The 19,163-nt window shown below is 38.9% G+C and overlaps 1 protein-coding gene across 11 annotated transcripts in view; it reads left to right on the plus strand.

Annotated features, from left to right (window-relative positions):
• The window catches only part of PKIB (cAMP-dependent protein kinase inhibitor beta), a 175,049-nt gene that overhangs the window by 63,237 nt on the left and 92,649 nt on the right, over positions 1-19,163 (plus strand). For 3 of the 11 annotated variants that reach the window (XM_049654285.1, XM_049654287.1, XM_049654291.1), the window contains exon 1: positions 11,414-11,579. The exons of the other annotated variants lie outside the window; for them this stretch is intronic. The gene's annotated coding sequence lies outside the window, so the exon portion shown is untranslated. Of the gene's footprint in view, positions 1-11,413; positions 11,580-19,163 lie in introns of those variants that run through there. 11 annotated transcript variants of the gene reach the window in all.

A 19,163-nucleotide genomic window follows, 5' to 3' on the forward strand; every position in this document is an offset into this window, starting at 1 on the left:
CTAACAGGAATGCAAAATTATCCATCACCCACCCAACAAGGCAAAATCACGATGTCTGGCAACTAATAAGACATTACCACACGTGTAAAGAAGAAGGGAAATGTGACCTAAAGTGAAGAGAAAAAACCATCAATAGAAACAATCCAAAATTGACACAGACAATTAAATTAGTATGTAATGACATTATAAAAATTATTGTAGCTATATCCCATGTAGAGGAAAGATGGAGCACACTAAGTAGAGGCATGGAAGATAGGTAAAGTCAACGTCTAGATCAAAGTTCTAGAGATGCAAAATACAGCATCCGAGATGAAATGGACACTTGTATAGGATTCACAGTAGATTAAACACTACAGAGTAAAACAGCAAAAAGAACTACTCAGAATAAAACAGAGGAAAAAGACCAAAAACAAATGAACAGAGCATCTGTGATCTGTAGGAAAACTTTAAGTAGCTTAAGCATATGTGTTAATTGGAATCATCAAGAGAGTGGGAGCAGAAAAATTATTTGAAGAAATGATTGAAATGTTTCCAACCCAAGAAATACAATGGACCTCAAGTGCATGAAACATGAAGAAACCTCCACCACAGACATGGCAAAATTACTTAAAATCACTGGCAAAGAGAAAATCCTAAGAATAGAATTAAAAACACATTTTGTACACAGGACAAAGTAGGGCAACTTTAAAAAAGTATTGGGAAAAAAACCCTGTCAACCTAGTAATCTATATCAAAATTTTCCTTATTACTTAAGAAAAGGAATCTTCGTTAAATAGTTTGGAAAAGGTTAGGAAAATATGGGCCTTGTCTGGTAAATCCTCAAGGTGATAGATTGCAGTCAGTCCTTGTTCCTTCCAAGGAACAAATTTTGTTCTTATTTTTTCTTTTTTTAAAAAATATTTATTTATTTATTTATTTTTGAGAGAGAGAGAGAGAGAGAGAGAGAGAGAGAGAGAGAGAGACAGCAAGCATGCATGTATGCACAAGCAGGGGAGGGACAGAGAGAGAGGGAGACAGAGAATCCTAAGCAGGCTTTAGGCTCCACTGAACTGTCAGTGCAGAGCCCCATACAGGGCTTGAACCCAAAAATGAAACCATGAGATCATGACCTGAGCTGAAGTAAGACACTTAGCTGACTATGCCACACAGGCACCCCTCTTTTTTAGAAAATTAATACAAGGTTGGGGAAAAGATTTATTGTATGCATATCTATTAATTGGTAATGTTAGGGTCTCATTTGTAAAGGAAGATGTCTCCTCATAGGTATTAGAGTGGTGCTTAGACTCTAATCTTTGGAAATAAATTATTCATTCTCAGATATTATACTATTTCTCTAAAGTTCTCTTCTGCAATGTCAATTGCTCTGCTCTAGTTCACTGCTGACTTCAAAGAGTGTTGCACAAAAACCTACTGAGAGGGTCAATGTGTTTATAAACCCACTCATGGCTCACAGGAGAACTTAAATAGCTGGAAAGGAGAAGATGAAAAAGATGCAGAAAGGCGACAGGCTTTACTTACGTTAAAATTTTGTCTAGGGCTGCAACTGAAAAGGAGACTCATGGATAAGATGCATCTAATCCAAGAAACCCAGACAAATGTTAATGCTAAAGAGTATATTTCAATTGTTCAGATATTTTAAGTGAAAGCATATGATTTTTTGTTGTTATTTTCTCCTTTAGGGTTTCTGGACCCAATTTCAATGTGGGGAGGGTGTCTCCCACCACAACACCAAGCAATTCTAGGACACCAGTAGGGTGTCCAAGATTTCAACACGATTCTGACACTATCTACCTAAAGATAGCATCACATTCCACAGGTTAAGGGGTCAGTCTTACAAGATTATTCTCCACCCCTTACTTAAGATAGTTGCAAACCCCAGGCTGTTACCTGTACTTCTGGATTGGAGGTTCCAATGACCTCCTCCGTAGGTTCTTTTAATTTTCCAGAGTGACTCACAGAACTCAGGGAAACACGTTTAACAGTTTATTACAGATAGGATAAAGGATATGAATCAACAACCAGATGCAGAGATATTATAGGATGAGGTATGGGGAAAGCATGAGGAGCTTCCCTGACCTCTCCAGGCACCTCTGTGTGTTCACCAACCTGGAAGTTTTCCCAACCCTGTCCTTTTGGGTTTTTATGGAGGTTTCAGTGCACAGTCATGACTGACTAAGTCATTGGCATTGGCTGATTCAAACTCCAAGTCCTATCCTTCCCTGGAAGTCTGGGAAACTGAAACTTACAACCCTCAAATGACATGGTCGGTGCCAAAATAAGACTGTCTTGATGATTACAGCTTTGTAGTAGAGGCTATAGTCTGGGATTGTGATGCCTCCTGCTTTGGTTTTCTTCTTCAATATTGCTCTGGCTATTCGGGGTCTTTTGTGGTTCCATACAAATTTCAGGATTGTTTGTTCTAGCTTTGAGAAGAATGCTGGTGCAATTTTGATTGGAATTGCATTGAATGTGTAGATTGCTTTGGGTAGTATTGACATTTTAACAATATTTATTCTTCCAATCCATGAGCATGGAACATTTTTCCATTTCTTTATGTCTTCTTCAATTTCCTTCATAAGCTTTCTATAGTTTTCAGCATACAGATCTTTTACATCTTTGGTTAGATTTATTCCTAGGTATTTTATGGAGTATCCAATAGAAAAAAGACAGTCTCTTTAACAAATGGTGCTGGGAGAACTGGATAGCAGCATGCAAAAGAATGAAACTAGACCACTTTCTTACACCATACACAAAAATAAACTCAAAATGGATGAAAGACCTGAATGTGAGGCAGGAAGCCATCAAAATCCTCGAGGAGAAAGCAGGCAACAACCTCTTTGACCTCAGCCACAGCAATTTCTTACCTGGCATATTTCCAAAGGCAAGGGAATTAAAAGCAAAAATGAACTATTGGGACATCAAGATAAAAAGCTTTTGCATTGCAAAGGAAACAGTCAACAAAACCAAAAGGCAACCAAGGGAATGGGAAAAGACATTTGCAAATGACACGTGGGATAAAGGGCTAGTATCCAAAATCTATAAAAAACTCACCAAACTCCATACCCGAGAAACAAATAACCCAGTGAAGAAATGGGCAGAAAACATGAATAGACACTTTTCCAGAGAAGACATCCAGATGGCCAACAGACACATGAAAAAATGCTCAATGTCACTCATCATCAGGGAAATAGAAATCAAAGCCACACTGAGGTACCACCTCACACCAGTCAGAGTGGCTAAAATGAACAACTCAGGAAACTATAGACGCTGGTGAAATGGGAACTTTCTTGCACTGTTGGTGGGAATGCAAACTGGTGCAGCCTGTCTGGAAAATAGTGTGGAGGTTCCTCAAAAAATAGAACTACCCTATGACCCAGCAAGTGCTAAGAATTTACCCAAGGGATACAGGAGTGCTGATGCATAGGGGCACATGTACCCCAATGTTTATAGCAGCACTTTCAACAATAGCCAAATTATGGAAAGAGCCTACGTGTCCATCAACTGATGAATGGATAAAGAAGATGTGGTTTATATATACAATGGAATACCACTTAGCAATGAGAAACAATGAAATCATGCCGTTTGCAGCAACGTGGATGGAACTGGAGGGTGTTATGCTAAGTGAAATAAGTCAGTCAGAGAAAGGCAGATACCATATGTTTTCACTCATAGGTGGATCTTGAGAAACTTAACAGTAGGCCATGGGGGTAGGGAAGGAGGAAAAAAAAGTTACAAACAGAGAGGGAGGAAGGCAAACAGTAAGAGACTCTTAAATACAGAGAACAAACTGAGGGTTGATGGGGGGTGGGGGAGAGTGGAAAATGGGTGATGGGCATTGAGGAAGACACTTGTTGGGATGAGCACTGGGTGCTGTATGGAAGCCAATTTGACGATAAATTATTTATATTAAAAATAAACAAACAAACTGGAAATGAAAATTTAAAAAAATGACATGGTTGGTTCTCCTGGCTATCAGCTCACTGTCCTTAGGTTACCTGAGAGCCTCCCAAAAGTCACCTCATTAACATAACAAAAGATAAGATACCTTTATCACCCTAATCACAGGAAAGGTTTTATCACTTATCACTCCAAAGGTTTTAGGAGCTGTGAACCAGAAACCATGGAGGACGATGAGAAATATATTTTGGTTGCCATTCATCTGAATGACCAAAATATATTATTTCTTATAAATCATAATATCATATTTGCCTTAGATTTATGGGATAATGTTAATTTTTATAGCTTTTCTAACTCCTGTACAGTATAAGGAAAACTTTTAAAAAGGTGGGGGGGAGGTTGCAATTGAGTTAAGTGTAAATTCTCAACTTCCAAGGAGATTTTTTTGAGACGGCATTCAAGTCCATGCCCCAGGAACATCTCAGAAGCTTCCCTTTTTAGATGACTCTACCCATCCTAACTTCCATGAGTGATACTTGAGTTACGTTAGAATTTGCCTCAAATCAAAAAAGACCCAACTCATTTTATAAGATAACTTAGGATTCAATATAGTTATCTACAGTTAATGAGTAATTCAGGACCATAATACATAATATTTACTGTGAATAATATAATAAGTATCACGCAAATGTTATTGGACATCTGATAAAAGTGTACGTTTCTAATATAATAGAAAATCCCAGAGGCACCTGGCTTGGCCAATCAGTAGGGCATGTGACTCTTGATCTCATGATGGTGAGTTCAAGCCCTATGGTAGGTGGAGAACTTACTTAAAAACAGGGACAGAGAGAAAATTCTAGAGACACTGAGATCCCCTGGGTTAGAAGTTATTAATTTTTTAATTATGATGATCATCTAATCTTAAAGATCTCATCTCTGATTTTATGAATCTGTACACAAAAGCAATACATATAAACATATATTAAAATGTTTTAACTATTTCTTAAATATGCTGTTAAAAATAAAACTAATTTGAACAAATAAATTATCACATACTGGTGAAAGGTCATCCTATTGAAGAAGAATAGTTGGTGTTTTCATGTGTGTGTGTGTGTGTGTGTGTGTGTGTGTGTGTGTATGTGTGTGTGTATAAAATTATGGTTGAATAGAAAAGGGTTGATTGATTTACTTATATATTTATATAAAAATATTTATTGAATGCCTACTCTGGGCCAAGAATGTTTCAGTCCTGTACCAGTGAATGGCTCCATGGTTAGGAATTTTATTTTTATTGTTTCTAAAACATTGTCTATTTACTGGAAGAAGTTGGAAAATACTATTACGGAATATAAGAACTTTGTGCTTACAGTTTAATTAGGAGACTTAATACAGATGAAAGTATTTTAAGGGCATGCCAAAAGCTTAAGAAAATACTAGTTTTCTTTTAATTTAACATTGCTATACTCCCCAAACACATGACATATGTTTGAACAAATTGATCAGAGATGGAAAAAATTCACCACTAGGTCTTCATAAGTAGATTATTTGTGAACAGGAGTTTGGGGAAATTAAATAACATTGTTTAGGAGTAGAAAGTAGTGAAAATAAGCATATCACCTACACCAATTATGAATGTTGGACTGCAGAAGCCAGTCACAGGGACTGGCAAGTTGACTAGCTTATGTGGAAAAGGATTTGGTTGGGAAATGATAAGAATTGAAGTGAGATGGAGATGGGTGGGTAAGGTGTTCTCACTGGGCTGAAGAGTTTGGATTGAATAAGAAAGCCAGTTCAGTTTATAGAGTTTTAGAGCAGGACAATCTTTTGATCTTATAGCTTCTCTTTCCCTTCAGAGAAAACTGACTTTAGCGAGAATATTCACAATTAATGGCCTTACTACTTGGGATGAGAGCACAAGGTTTCCTGTTTTCAGTGGTGTGTGTTTTTTTTTTTTTTTATGTTTGTTTGTTTTTTTTCATATACTCTGCTACTCTGTGAAATGATGCCCCATTGACTAGAAGCAGGAGAAACATATGAATGTAATGATAATTTGGAATACTTTGTTAGAATATTTCCACTTTAAATTCTAAAAGGAAAGCATCCTCTTCCTCTTCACTCTGCCTCTCACTCTATAGCCTCAGATGAATGGATTCACCAACCTTGATGATGTGGGTCTGTGATGATATCTTTTCTTCCACACCACAGAAGCAGAGTCACCACTGGCCAACTCAGGCTTTACTCCCTTCTGCCAAAGGCCACTATGTCATCCAAACTTGGTCTCAAGGCAACTTTCTTCAAGGTCACTCAAAGATGGCTGCTCCTCTGATCTGCAGATCTTGGCCCAGTTATGTTGCTGCCCCCACTGGCACAACATGGGACCTTCTCACTGTCATCATCCAGAAAAAATAGGTGGAACATTTGAAGGAATTTATGGCTTCTGTTCTATTATAAGCAGAAGAGTGTGACTGTATTTAAGGGGAGCTCCATTGGACTTTGGTAGCTACTCAACCATTTCTCAGAGTGCCTGTTGTTTGGAGGAAGAGGATGTTTAGCCCCTTGCTTCCTGTTTTTTAAATTTTTTACTTTTTTTATTAAAACAATTTTTTAAATGTTTATTTATTTTTGAAAGAGAGAGAGGGTGGAGATGGAACAGAGAGAGGGAGACACAGAATCTGAAGCAGACTCCAGGCTGTGAGCTGTCAGCACAGAGCCCGATATGGGGCTTGAACTCACAAACTGCAAGATGATGACCTGAGCCAAAGCCAGACGCTTAACTGACTAAGCCACCCAGGCGCCCCTTTCTTCCTTCTTTAGGAGTTTTTAAGATTGTTCTTTATAAGTCATGATTTGGAAAGCTAGCTCAGCATCTGCTACAGATTCACAAGGTCATTCCTCCAATCTTTCTAAATCTCGTATTTTCAGGGAGAGACGCGGTCATCCTGTAGACTCTCTTTTAGTACCAGGGAACCACATATGTCCTCCAGAATAGAAGATGGCTGAAGAGGAGGAGTGGAAGATTCCATTTGCTCAATTCTCTATAACCAGATGGGACACTGTCCCAGGTACAGGACTCCTCTCCTCAGTGCATTTTGAACCCAAGGACAGATAGTAACTCCTAGGGATGTAAAGTCTCTCTGGGCAATTTTAATCTTTTGGTTTCATATGTATTAAATTTCATGGTTGGAAAGCTTTAGAAACATTGATAAGCTTCACATTATTATAGATATCCTGATTTTCTAAACAGACCTGAAAAGCTATCAGCTGCCAGTGTCATCCAGACTGGCTATTCGTATGGCCTCAGCCAACCTCACTGTAGTAGACTGAATGCTAGTCTCCAAAAAGATATGTCTAAATCCTAACCCCAGTACTTGTGAATGTAACCTTATTTGGAAAAAGGGTCTTTGAAGATGTAACTAAGATCAGGAGCTCCGGATGAGATTATTCTGGATTAACCGGGTAAAGTATTTTGTAAGAGAAAAGTGAAGACCACAGAGAAGAAAAACAGAGAATATTCTTGAAGGTGGAGGTAGAGATTGAAGTTATGCAGCTACAAGCCAAGGAGCACCAATGATCACCTATAGCCACTAAGAGCTAAGGAGGCAAAAAGGGGTCTCCCCTAGAGCCTTCAGAGGGAGCACTGCCCTGCCAACACCTTGATTTCAAACTTTGGCTTCCACAACTGTGAGAAAATAAAATTCTGCTGGTTCAAGTCACCAAGTTTGCAGAGATATGTTATAGCAGCCCTAGGAAACTAGCCTCTGGAAACATGGAGCAGTCTGATGGGGACTGCTGTGTGCCTCTCCTGCCCGCATCTCAGCTGGCCTGGCCCTGAAGAGAGCCCAAGTGGATGTCACTTGAAACCCTACAACTACACAGCTTCCTCCACCATTCTTGGCTTCCCCTCACAATACCACCTCCTGATTCAGTCTCTCCCATACTTTAATTCTCAGAGGGATTGTACTGCTTCTTCCTTCTCTGTACTCCAATTTCTTCACTTCCCCCAAACAGGACTGGCTGCATAATTTGGGGGAACCATTGCAAAATGAAAATGTGGGGTCACTTTAAAACTAGGAATTTCAAGACAAGAACAGAAGAGTTGTAAGGGAACCATGGAGCTGCCTTCTCTTTTTCCTTCTTCTTCTTCTTCTTCTTCTTCTCCTTTTTCTTCTTTTTAATGTTTATTTATTTATTTTGAAATAGAGAGCCCCCAGGGAAGGGGAAGAGAGGGAGGGCAAGAGAAAGAATCCCAAGCAGAGATTCTGGCAGTGAAGAGCCTGACTTGGGACTTGAACCCACAAACTGTGAGATCACGACTTGAGCCGAAACCAAGAGTCAGATGCTTAACTGACTGAGCCACCCAGGTGCCCCAGGGCCTTTTTAGAATAGAGCCCTGTGCTACTCACAGGCTGGATACTTGCGAGGCCAGCTCTGCCTCCTAAATGTATCCACTCTGACCTTGCAGAGTCTTCGTTCAATACTGATAAATTCCACTACCTTGGTAACTTCTTCACACTATGCTTTATCCATTTTCTTGCTTTATGTGAAAATCAACTTTCTTCTGAGAATAGTTTCCCATAGATCTTCTTTCCTCAGGATAAAATGCTTATTGTTTAACTTCCTAGAGCCATGGAAGGCAGCATTGATATCCTTGTAGCTCCCCAGTATTGATTTTGAACAGTGGACCACCTCATATCAGCCCTTGATCTGTTTAGCCCCTTGCTTCCTGTATAGTTACCTTCTGCCCCAAATCTGCACAGTCATCCACTTGGCTTCAGATCATTCCACCACATTTATGGAAATCTTTGGTATCTGACTCACTCTCATGGCTTCTCCTAATTGTTGGTGGCTTCAGTGTCCATGTGAAAGGCCTTTCCAGTACCTTAGTCTCCAACTTCTTCATCTTCATTCTATGTCAGCCAACCTCACCCACTTTTCTTCCATAAACCATGTCATCACTACTATTAGAACTTTCAAGAAGCCTATCCCACCTTGACTATAGCTTATTTTTCTCTCTCCCTCATTTGATTTACATCTGTAGCTCCTTAACTTCTTTTTCTCTCCTTTTTTTTTTTATGTCTCCACCTATTCTCCTATGTAGTATTACACTAATCTCATGGCTCTGTCCTTCAACTGCTCTCTTAGTAATGGCAGCCAAGTTTTCTCCTAGTTTTTCCATCAGACCACTTGGTAAAGCCCCACAGTTGATTAAACTTTCTGCATTAAAAAAAATTTTTTTTAACATTTATTTATTTTTGAGACAGAGAGAGACAGAGCATGAACGGGGGAGGGTCAGAGAGAGGGAGACACAGAATCTGAAACAGGCTCCAGGCTCTGAGCTTTTAGCACAGAGCCCGACGCAGGGCTCGAACCCACGGACCGTGAGATCATGACCTGAGCCAAAGTCGGCCACTTAACCGACTGAGCCACCCAGGCGCTCCTAAACTTTCTGCATTTAGAATCATACATTTTACAAAAATTCACACAACCGTGTGCAACTACTACCACCACGAGTTCCTGGACTCAAAAGTACTTCTTTGGATTTATGGTCAGGTTCTCTCTACCATTCTTAGCAACAGTTACTGCAAACCTTTAGGCTGTTTACCTGATGGCATCATCTCCCTTACTTTCCTATAGAAGTGAGAGACTATCAAAAATCTTCAATCTATTCTAAGTAGACAAAAGCATTCTACAGTGGTTTCTTAAGTAATTATTTTGTCTTAATTGTAGGAAGTGAAATTACATTTTTTCATTAAAAAACTGCTTTTAAGCACTTGTTTTGTGCTACTCTAGCTACTGAAGATAGAGTGTTCATGGACATACATTCAAGTGATTCTGATTATTTCAAATATGTAATTTAAAAGTATATCAGTAAAGACTAATGATATTATCAAATTTAACCCAAAATACAAGGCTAACAAAACAAATTTTGTGAGTACAAGGAATATAGTTGCAGAATCATAAAAATCCGATCATCATAGTATAACTCAAATATTTAAACATTTTAGTATCATTCTCTATTATAGGCTATCTCAAATGAATAGGACTCAGAATAATTTGCCTTAATAATAATGTTTATAATATATTTGGTATAAAAATATTTTTGATAATGTCAATAAGGTTTGAAGTTACACTAAAAATATCAATGTCAATTCCTTTAATTAATATTTGAACAACCACACAAGTAACTATGTTCTTAGAAGATAAAACATACAGGATCGACATTTAGAAAAATCATAAGCTTTATTAACAGATCTTAAGTTTAGAAAAGTTGATCAACCTTAAAGGCAGAAAAACCTAAGTTCAAAAACTGATTTGCAGTCTTAGCTATTTCACTTTATTCAAACCTTATCTAACCTCGCTGGACCTCGGTTTGTTAAATGAAAATAGTGATGATTATTACTACATTGTGGGGGTAAGAATATTAAGTAACTTAAAGGGCCTGATTGTAGCACCATTAGTTGGTATTTTAAATCAAATATTTGACTGATTATAATTTCGTATCTCACATAGCCTTTGCCTAAAAAGGGAATTTAGAAGTAGTCGTTAGTGAAGCAGGTATCATAGGCCTTGGTTAGGAAGCCAGAGCAGAATGCCAATGCGAATATTGGTATTAAGATTTTAAGCACTAAAAACGACTTTCAGGAAAACAGAGGTGATCTCAGGACTTTAATGAGGACAAACTAGAGAATCGTATCTTAATTTTTTCAGCACTATTGTCATCCATTTAATATGGCTTTCTTTTTTTTTTTTAATTTTTTTAATGTTTTATTTTATTTTTGAGACAGAGAGAGACAGAGCATGAGCAGGGGAGGGTTAGAGAGAGAGGGAGACACAGAATCCGAAGCAGGCTCCAGGTAATATGGCTTTCAAAGGACACAATGAAACCCTAATAAGGACCTAATTTTCCTTGTGAGAACCTGAAAACGAAACTGGATATGGCATTGTTATCTATTTCTCTTTGCCTAAAAGTTGTTGGCATTGCATGTTCCTTCCCAATCTGTTAAAATAATCTAATAAACACGAAGACCCAGATTCTGGGTGCAGATAAGAAAACTATGCACATTCCTACCTTCTCCAAACAGTCACGAGTAGATCAAAACGCAACCTTAGGACTCTTGGAGAATACATCCCCCGGGCGCACACGATGGGTCGAACCGACAAGTTGTAGCGTCTGGGAACTGGGAGAGTGGCGAAATTCCTGCACTCACATCAAGCGAATTCTTAACACAACCTGAGCAGTCACCCAGGAGGACAGAGTTGGCAGGAGGGGAGAACAGAGGTTCTGTGATGATCACTGACGAGTTTTATTAACACGCTTGCAGGAGAGTCCTGCGCGGGGCGCCAACCGGGAAGAGCCACTGACGCTCTTCCCCGCGAGCCTCACGGCGCCCAGCGCTCCACTGCACGCGGATACCGAGGAGGGTGTGTGCGTGGCGGGGGGGGGGGGGGGGGCGCCCGGCGAGGGGGGGGGGTCCAGCCTGTCGCTCCCTCCGCCCCCCGAGTCACTGCCACCTTCTGGCTGCGCCCCAGCCCAGCAGCTCAGAGGCGTCCGCATCGCAGTGGACGGGTAAGGCGGCAGGGAGCCGGAGCCCGCGTCGCAGCTCTCGGCCACAGGGAGGCTGGGCGAACCCGTGCGCGAGGACACCTGGCCCAGGCTCAGCGCGGAGCTCTGCGCGCGGCTGGTACGTACCAGGTGGAGGGATAGCGGGCGTGAGCGTGGCTGGTGCGAAGGAGGGAGGGAAAGGACTTGGGGAGTCGGGGGAGACTGAGTGAGGGAAGATGTGGTAAGTGCAACTTTCCCATTTTCCGCTCAGTCTGCACAGGCACGGGGGAATTCAAAGCAGGTGCCCGGTGTGCTAGAGCGGCCACATCATTAGTATGCAAACTGAGGTACTGTCTGGGTGCAAGGGGGAGCTTAGGTCAACAGGCATAACCTGGGAGGTTTGGTTACGTGCTTTTTGCCGAGTCTGCCCTGAAGGTGGACATTAGTGATCTCCTGTCCTGAGTTGTTGAGCCCTTAGCCTCTCTCGCCGGCAATGCCACGTCGTTTTCCTTGGGCTGCGCGTTCCCAGCCCCAGGCAGCTGCTGGCGGCCACCGGAAAAGCAGAGAGACGCGAGTTCTAACCCGCTCTGCCAGCGTCAGGCTCTGTGGCTTTAGCCAACTCACCTCATCTCACCTCACTAGTCTCCGTTCATTCTTTGACAAAATACAGGACTGATTAGACCGGATGATCCTGAGGTTCCCCCGAGCCTAGGACTCCTGCCCGGCAGGGACCCGAGTGTAATATGTTCGCAGGGGCTTAGGAGATGGAGGGCGTGGGTCCTGCTTGCTGCTGCTGTAATCCCTTGGGGAAGCACCTGAAAGTGTCTTCTGGGGGAGATGGCCCGGCTGCCTCTGCTGGCTCCCTGCAGAGTAAGGCTGAGACTGACCCTCCAGTCCCATCTTCGTACAATTCATCCCAGGGAGCGCAACTGAACTCGGTTCCTTTGGAAAACGTTTAGCATGAGCGGGGTAAAAGGGAAACACACTTAACCCTCCAGCCCCCACCTCACCCCACACTACCCCCTCCAAAAAAAACCCCTCAGTTATTACTAGTCGGAGTCTGTGCAGGACAGAAAGTAGAAATCTGAGCCCGGAGACCACTTAAATATCCACTTAGAAAAAAATCAAAAAGTAAAAACACAACGGTTTGTATACTGAAAAAGAATTGGGTAAGAATTACTGTGAGCATTACATCTTTCTTTATGTACATGTAGATTCAAAATCTGTCTCTCCACTTTGTCTCTTCACAAGATGCCTTTCTTCATATCGGCATTTCTACACATTAAAAAAAATCCTTCTGAGATTTAATATTCAGAAAGCTCAGAATTTGGGTTGTTAAAATGAGATCTGATGGCCATAAAGCTCACAGAAAGTCCTGTAATGGGGTAGATTGTGGATCGAGGTTGGTTAGGCCAACATTTTGAAAACCCTTTTTGTTTCCTACTGATATGATCCATACTAGAATGCCCCTCTGTAGATACTACTCAAAAGCGTTCATTTTCTAAAAAGACGCTTCAGAAGATAAAATGATTCCATTTTGAAGCAAAGTATGATTTTTTGGAGGGGGGGGGGAGTCTTAAGTAATTGACTTTAGTCTTTGCCACATCTTTCTACAACAAAATATCCAAGGCTAATGGAATACTTATGCAGGAAATTTAAAAATGTGTCACATACCATTTGTGTTAGACAATTTTTCTCCTCTTTAGTCAATTTTAAACTAGAAATTTAGATTTTTAGAAATTTACCCCTTTCAGTGATTTTTAAGGAAAATTTACCAAGTTGTAAAAACATTATCATAACTCAGTTTTTATAACACTTTCATCACCCCCAAAAGATTCCTCATGTCCATTTATGGTTAATCTCTGTTCTCACTCCCAACCACTAATCTCTTTACAGTTTCTATAGATTTGTCTTTTCTGGACATTTCTTGTAAGTGGAATCATCCAATATGTGGCCTTTTGTTTATGGCTTCTTTTACGTAGCATAATGTTTTTGAGATTCATCTATGTTGTAGCATGTATCAGTATTTCATTTCTTTTTTTCCATTGTATGGATATACCACATTCTGTCTCTCTTCATTAGTGAATGGACATTTGTGTTGTTTTCAGTTTGAGGCTATTATGAATCATGATGCTAAGGACATTTTCATGCAAGTCTTAGTGGGTACATATGTTTTCATTTCTCATAAGTAGATATTCATCAGTGGAATTGCTGAGTTGTATGATAAACTATGTCTAGCTTTTAAAGAGCATTATAGAGTGATTTTTAGGTAGAAGTTTTATATTTACAAAAAGTCAAAAACTCTGGAGACATAAATGTTTCTTACTGGATCATATATGATTTGATACATATATGTAGAGAGAAGGTTGGGAGAGGAAACACTTTTCTTTCTTTCGAATTTAGAGCTCAGATAATTTTGAAAAAAAGTAGTATTTCTCAGAAATAAAATATTTTTAAAGACAATTTTTTTTTGCAACAGTTTTAGATTCAAAGTAAAATTGAAAGGAAAGTACAGAGATTTCCCATATAACCGGTGTCTTCACACATGTATAGCCTCCCCCATTATCAAAATCGTCCACAGGACTGGTGCATTTATTACAATGGATAAACCTACACTGACATATTGTAATCATTCAAAGTCCATAGTTAACCTAGGATTCACTCTTGTACATTCTATGCACATTGTTTGGGCAAATGTGTAATGACAGGCATCCATTATTGTAATATCATACAGAGTATTTTCATTGCCCTAAAAATCCTCTGTTTTCTGCCTATTCATACCTCTCCCCAGTTTCTTTTTTTAATGCTTAATGAGAGTAAATCAGGCTTAATAAAGACTAAATTTCCTTCTATGTCCATTGAAAATGAGAGAGAAAGCAATTTGAAAATTGTGTTTTAAAATGTTGATGAGACTCAGACCTTAATGGGCGGATAGTAAATTCAGTGGTTTTCCATTCCTTCAATACAAGATTTTAATTGAGTTAAAAAATAATTTTTCTGAATATAAAAACCCTAAAATCCTATGATAAAATAAGCTTCCTTAACCATGATGCCACATAATTCTTTTAAATAATAATTAAACATACTCTATTCTTAGATGTGGAGATCTAAGGCCTATGATTGCATATTTATGATGTGTATAAAAATCACATATTGAGAATAAATCTAGAGCTCCTGTATTCGTATTTTAAAACTTCTGCCATTAGTACAGTGCTTTTCTGAATCTTGTTGGTCTCAGAAATTTTTATGTTAATATGCTGTATATACTTTTTATATCATGATCAGTTGGTGACATTACATAAAAAGAACTCCAGGTTAAGAATCTGAACATACCAAAAGTGGTTATTTTGTTGTTGTTGCTGTTGTTTTATTGGATATACAACTGATTTTGAGAACTCAAATAGTCTACCCTTCACTCAAGTGAGATATTCTCTTTATTCCAGTTCTCAATGGCAAGACCAGTTTTATGCCCGGGTACCGTGCAGGCTGTGGGCTTTATAAATCAGAGTGGATTTGTGTCCTCCAGACACTTCTACTTCTAAAATACGATGGTGTCCAAGAGTTGGGTATTTAGTTGCAAAAGAAGTTCAGAGTTGTCTAAGAATAAAATAATTTGGATTCATTATACTGTATTCCTGAACAGGAAGAGGTAATCTCACCTGGAATCCTGGATCAGTTAGAATGAGATTTCTCAGACTGGAAAGACGGTCAAAGAAAATGGAGGCACTTTGAGATTACATAGTCTGGGGCCAAGATGGCTCGAACTTGTTTGCAGCATTTATAGGCAAAATTAATGGAGCTAAATTTTTTCTTCTATTTCTTAGATTCTCCCTTCCCATAGGCTCTACTTCCTTAAGCTCTAAAATCTACTATGTTGATGAAAAAGAATCCTCACTTGGGAATATGGAAATCACCATGGTTAACTCTAAGACTTTCACTTTTGAGGTGGAATAAAGGAGGAAACTGATATCCAGTGTGATAGTTTCAGGAATAAAACTATGGAAGACAGGGAAGAGTTAAGCTGTCTTCCCAAGCATGCGTCTTCTTAAATTACTATAAAATTCTTTATTTCTTATCTTTATGGGCTGGGCTAATATGTCTCAGAAGAAAACAATATTTTTAAAAATCAGTGTATGCGTGTGTGCACGTGTGCATGCACATGCATGCACATAACTAAGGATGGCTTATAACTCATGTAATTACATTAGTTTATTATGCTTGTTTATTTAAAAAATAAGAATAAGTACTTCTCTTGTGGAGTCTCTGGAGCCAAGGTATACTATTAAATTTCAAAACACTGAAATAAGCCCCTCTTGTCTGTCTTTCCCAAAGAGGCCTTGAAATCTAATAAAAAGCTAGATTGTAGATATGATAGATTTTACACATGCTAAAGGTTTATAAAGACTCCACCAAGCCAAAAGAAGATGTTATAGAGTCCAGAGCTTCCACAGAAACCACTCTTTCTTTTAGTTCCTACATCCCTGAAGAAGGAGAGCTATCATGATTGTGTGCATTGCAGTAAAGAAGCAGTAACAAAAAATAAAAAGCAGCTCTACATCTTTCTAATATGCCATGAAATTGTATGTATGTATTTATATATACTCTTGTAACTCTGACAAGTTTGGATTTGAGGGAGGTTGGACACCTAGTGTAGTAGCCCCAGAAGGAGATGTTAAAGAGTAAATTGGGGATTAGGGATGACGAATTAGAGATGAACAAGAGTATTTGAAGTCTAGAAATATTAGAAGCTGAAGATGATCAGGTTTGACAAGTGGGATATGAAGTTAGAAAGAGGTGGGAGTAGAGAGTGCTTCTCAGAGTCTTGGCTTGAGGTTTGAGGCAATATAAGAATGAGGGCATATTTGGCAGATTTACTGGGTTGGATAATGTCTCCTCAAAATTCATGTACTTCTTGGATTTTCAGAATGTGACCTTATTTAGAAAATGGGTCATTGCAGTTGTAATTGGTTAATATGGACTAGGGTGGTCCCCTAACCCAATACAATTACTATCCTTATAAGAAAAAAAAAAAGACACAGAGACAGACACGGAGGAAGACAAACATAGAGGCAGAGACTGGAGTTATGCAGATGCAAGGAATTCCAAGATTTGCCAGCAGCCACCAGAAGCTAGGAGAGATCTATGGAACAGATTCTCTTTCTGAATCCCCAAGAAAGAACCAACCCTACTGACACCTTGACTTTGGATTGCTGACCTCCCAAACTGTGTGGGAGTAAATTCATATTGTTTTAAGGCACTTGGTTTGTGGCAATTTGTTGTGGCAGCCGTAGGAAACTAATATAGTGGGTATGGGGGAAGATGATGAGTAAAAGAGGAATCAGAGTTGAAGATATCCAAGAGGCTGTTTTTTAACAAGCTCAGGAGGCATACAGGAAGTTAACTATAATGATGAGACTTCTATGGCAAGCACGTAGAATGAGAAGGGAAGTGGGATAAAATGGAAGCCTAGGAAGTGAATTCTCCTGAGAGCCCAAAAAAGGGAAGCTGGAAAGGGCATTGTCATAGCAACAAGGGTATGTAGCGCGTCAAAATGTGTGGTGTGACCAATAGGTCATAGTCATGAGATGACCTTGTAGGAAAAGGGCTGAAAGGATTTTTTATTTGACAAGTAGCCTACCAGTCAGAGTAATAGTTTTATGATTGGGAGGTGGAAGCCAGATTTTATTGGGTGAAAAATGGAAAGTAAGAGAATGGGATCAGCCAGTGTTGAGTGCCCATCCTATGACTGTAACCAAAAAATGGGAGAAAAAGGTGGGTGGGTAGTGGGAATCAGGACATAGGGTCAAATTAATTTTTAGTAACTGTTTCAAAGAGAGGTCTTGATTCTCTCTTTCGATGCCATGAAGAAGTGATTAGTGTGGGAGAGGCGGAAGGCACAGAAAAGATAGTTTATGGAGCTGATTTCCAAAGGAGGAAATGGGATGAGGGCAAATGTAGAGAACTTCAACGTATAATGTATTTTTCAAAATGTAACAGAGGCTTAAAATTTTTCGAAGGGACCATGTTAATTTTTTCTTCACGTGGAAATGAGCATACATGTTAAGCGAGTGGAAACTTAACTATTTACTGAACAACATACCAGGCCCAGACTAGGTGCTTTCACATATTACATTTATTCTCCAATCTGTGGAGTTGGTCCTATGGCTCTATTTTCTAAATAAGTAGGTGAAGAGAATATCTTTTCAAAGTCATTTAATAGAAAGTAGCAGATTTGAGATCAAATGCCGGGTTTGACTGGGGCTTAAATTCACAGCTTACCATTCTAACTCAAAATACTCAGCTCACTCACTCATATTGGACTTTCTTTTTTTTTTTTTTAAACATTTATTTATTCATTAATATATTTATTCATTTTTCATCCTCTTAAATTAGCCACCTGTTAGCTTTTTAATGTTGTTGTTGTTTTGTTTTGTCTTATTTATTTTTTTGTGTTGTTGTTGTTTTGATCTAAGCTCTATACCCAATGTGGGACTTGAACTCCTGACCCTGAGTTCAAGAGTCACATGCTCCACCGACTGAGCCAGCCAGGTGCCCCTCGAATTGGACATTCTGAACAGTCGCTGCTGAGCATGACACATGCCCTGTGCTCAGTATTAGTTGTAAAAATGGTTACAAAAAAAGCAATGTGTTCACTTGGGCAATGCATCCACTGTATCCTGAAATAGTCCAAGTCATATACCCACTGAACTAGGTTTGGTTTAAACCAGGTCATTTCGGGTTTTCCATTAATTTGTACCACTTGGATTTGACAGTGCAGAAATGGGACCAGTCTACAACATGGGGGGTATAATTTTTATTTGTTTGCCTCAAGGAGGAGTGGGAGCAGGTTGTCAGGGGATGTGAGATATGTTTTCCTCACAGGGTAGATCCGGGTCAGTTCCCTGAAATGTCTGTGGAGTTTTGCCAAAAAGTATTAAGCTTCAAGTAAAACCCAGCATTAAGTTGTTCCAACTCTTGAGGAGTCCATGTTTTGGGTTCTAGTTTGAATGCTTTGAAAGGACATATAAACCTTTCCAGTTTAACTGCAAAATGGGGAGAATGGGAAGAAACAAAGCACTTTTTTACTCATAGATGTTTATTTTTACCAACCCTTTAAATAAAGTATCTTAATTTATCCTAATTTGTTGAAAACTTTTTATATTATTTATCAATAATTATTACTGGTCTTAATAGTCAAAGGGTTTACTTCTTTACTTTGTTGTTTTATCTCAATATGATCCACTTGAAATATGGATTTTGTTAATGAAATCAGGATTTTGTATAATAACGATTTAGGCTTTATCTGAAAATATCTCAAATTGTCTTACAAAAATATTGTTAAAGGTTTACTTTGTCAACTTCTTTCAGATATTTTTATCATAAAGCCATCACACAAGAACATTTAAAGATTTTTTAATATTAGTTTTAATATTCAATACTGAGTATCTTCCAATCTTTGTATGTTTGTAAGGTTATATTTTTATATTGATGTAATGATGTTATACAGTTTGTATACTATTGCAAATTTTTAAAAAACCAGCATTTTTCCTTCATATGTAAAGTAACCCGTAAAATGGTTTTTGGTTAGATAAACTTTCAGATCTCAAGGGTATGAAACAGATAATTTTCCATTTTGAGTACATTCTAATTTTGCTGCACCCTGTGGTAATCATTGATTTGAGAAATGAGAAAGCAAAAGAAAAACATACCCAATCCATTAAAA

This window comes from Panthera uncia (assembly GCF_023721935.1).
Source record: "Panthera uncia isolate 11264 chromosome B2 unlocalized genomic scaffold, Puncia_PCG_1.0 HiC_scaffold_24, whole genome shotgun sequence".
Lineage (NCBI taxonomy): Eukaryota > Metazoa > Chordata > Mammalia > Carnivora > Felidae > Panthera > Panthera uncia.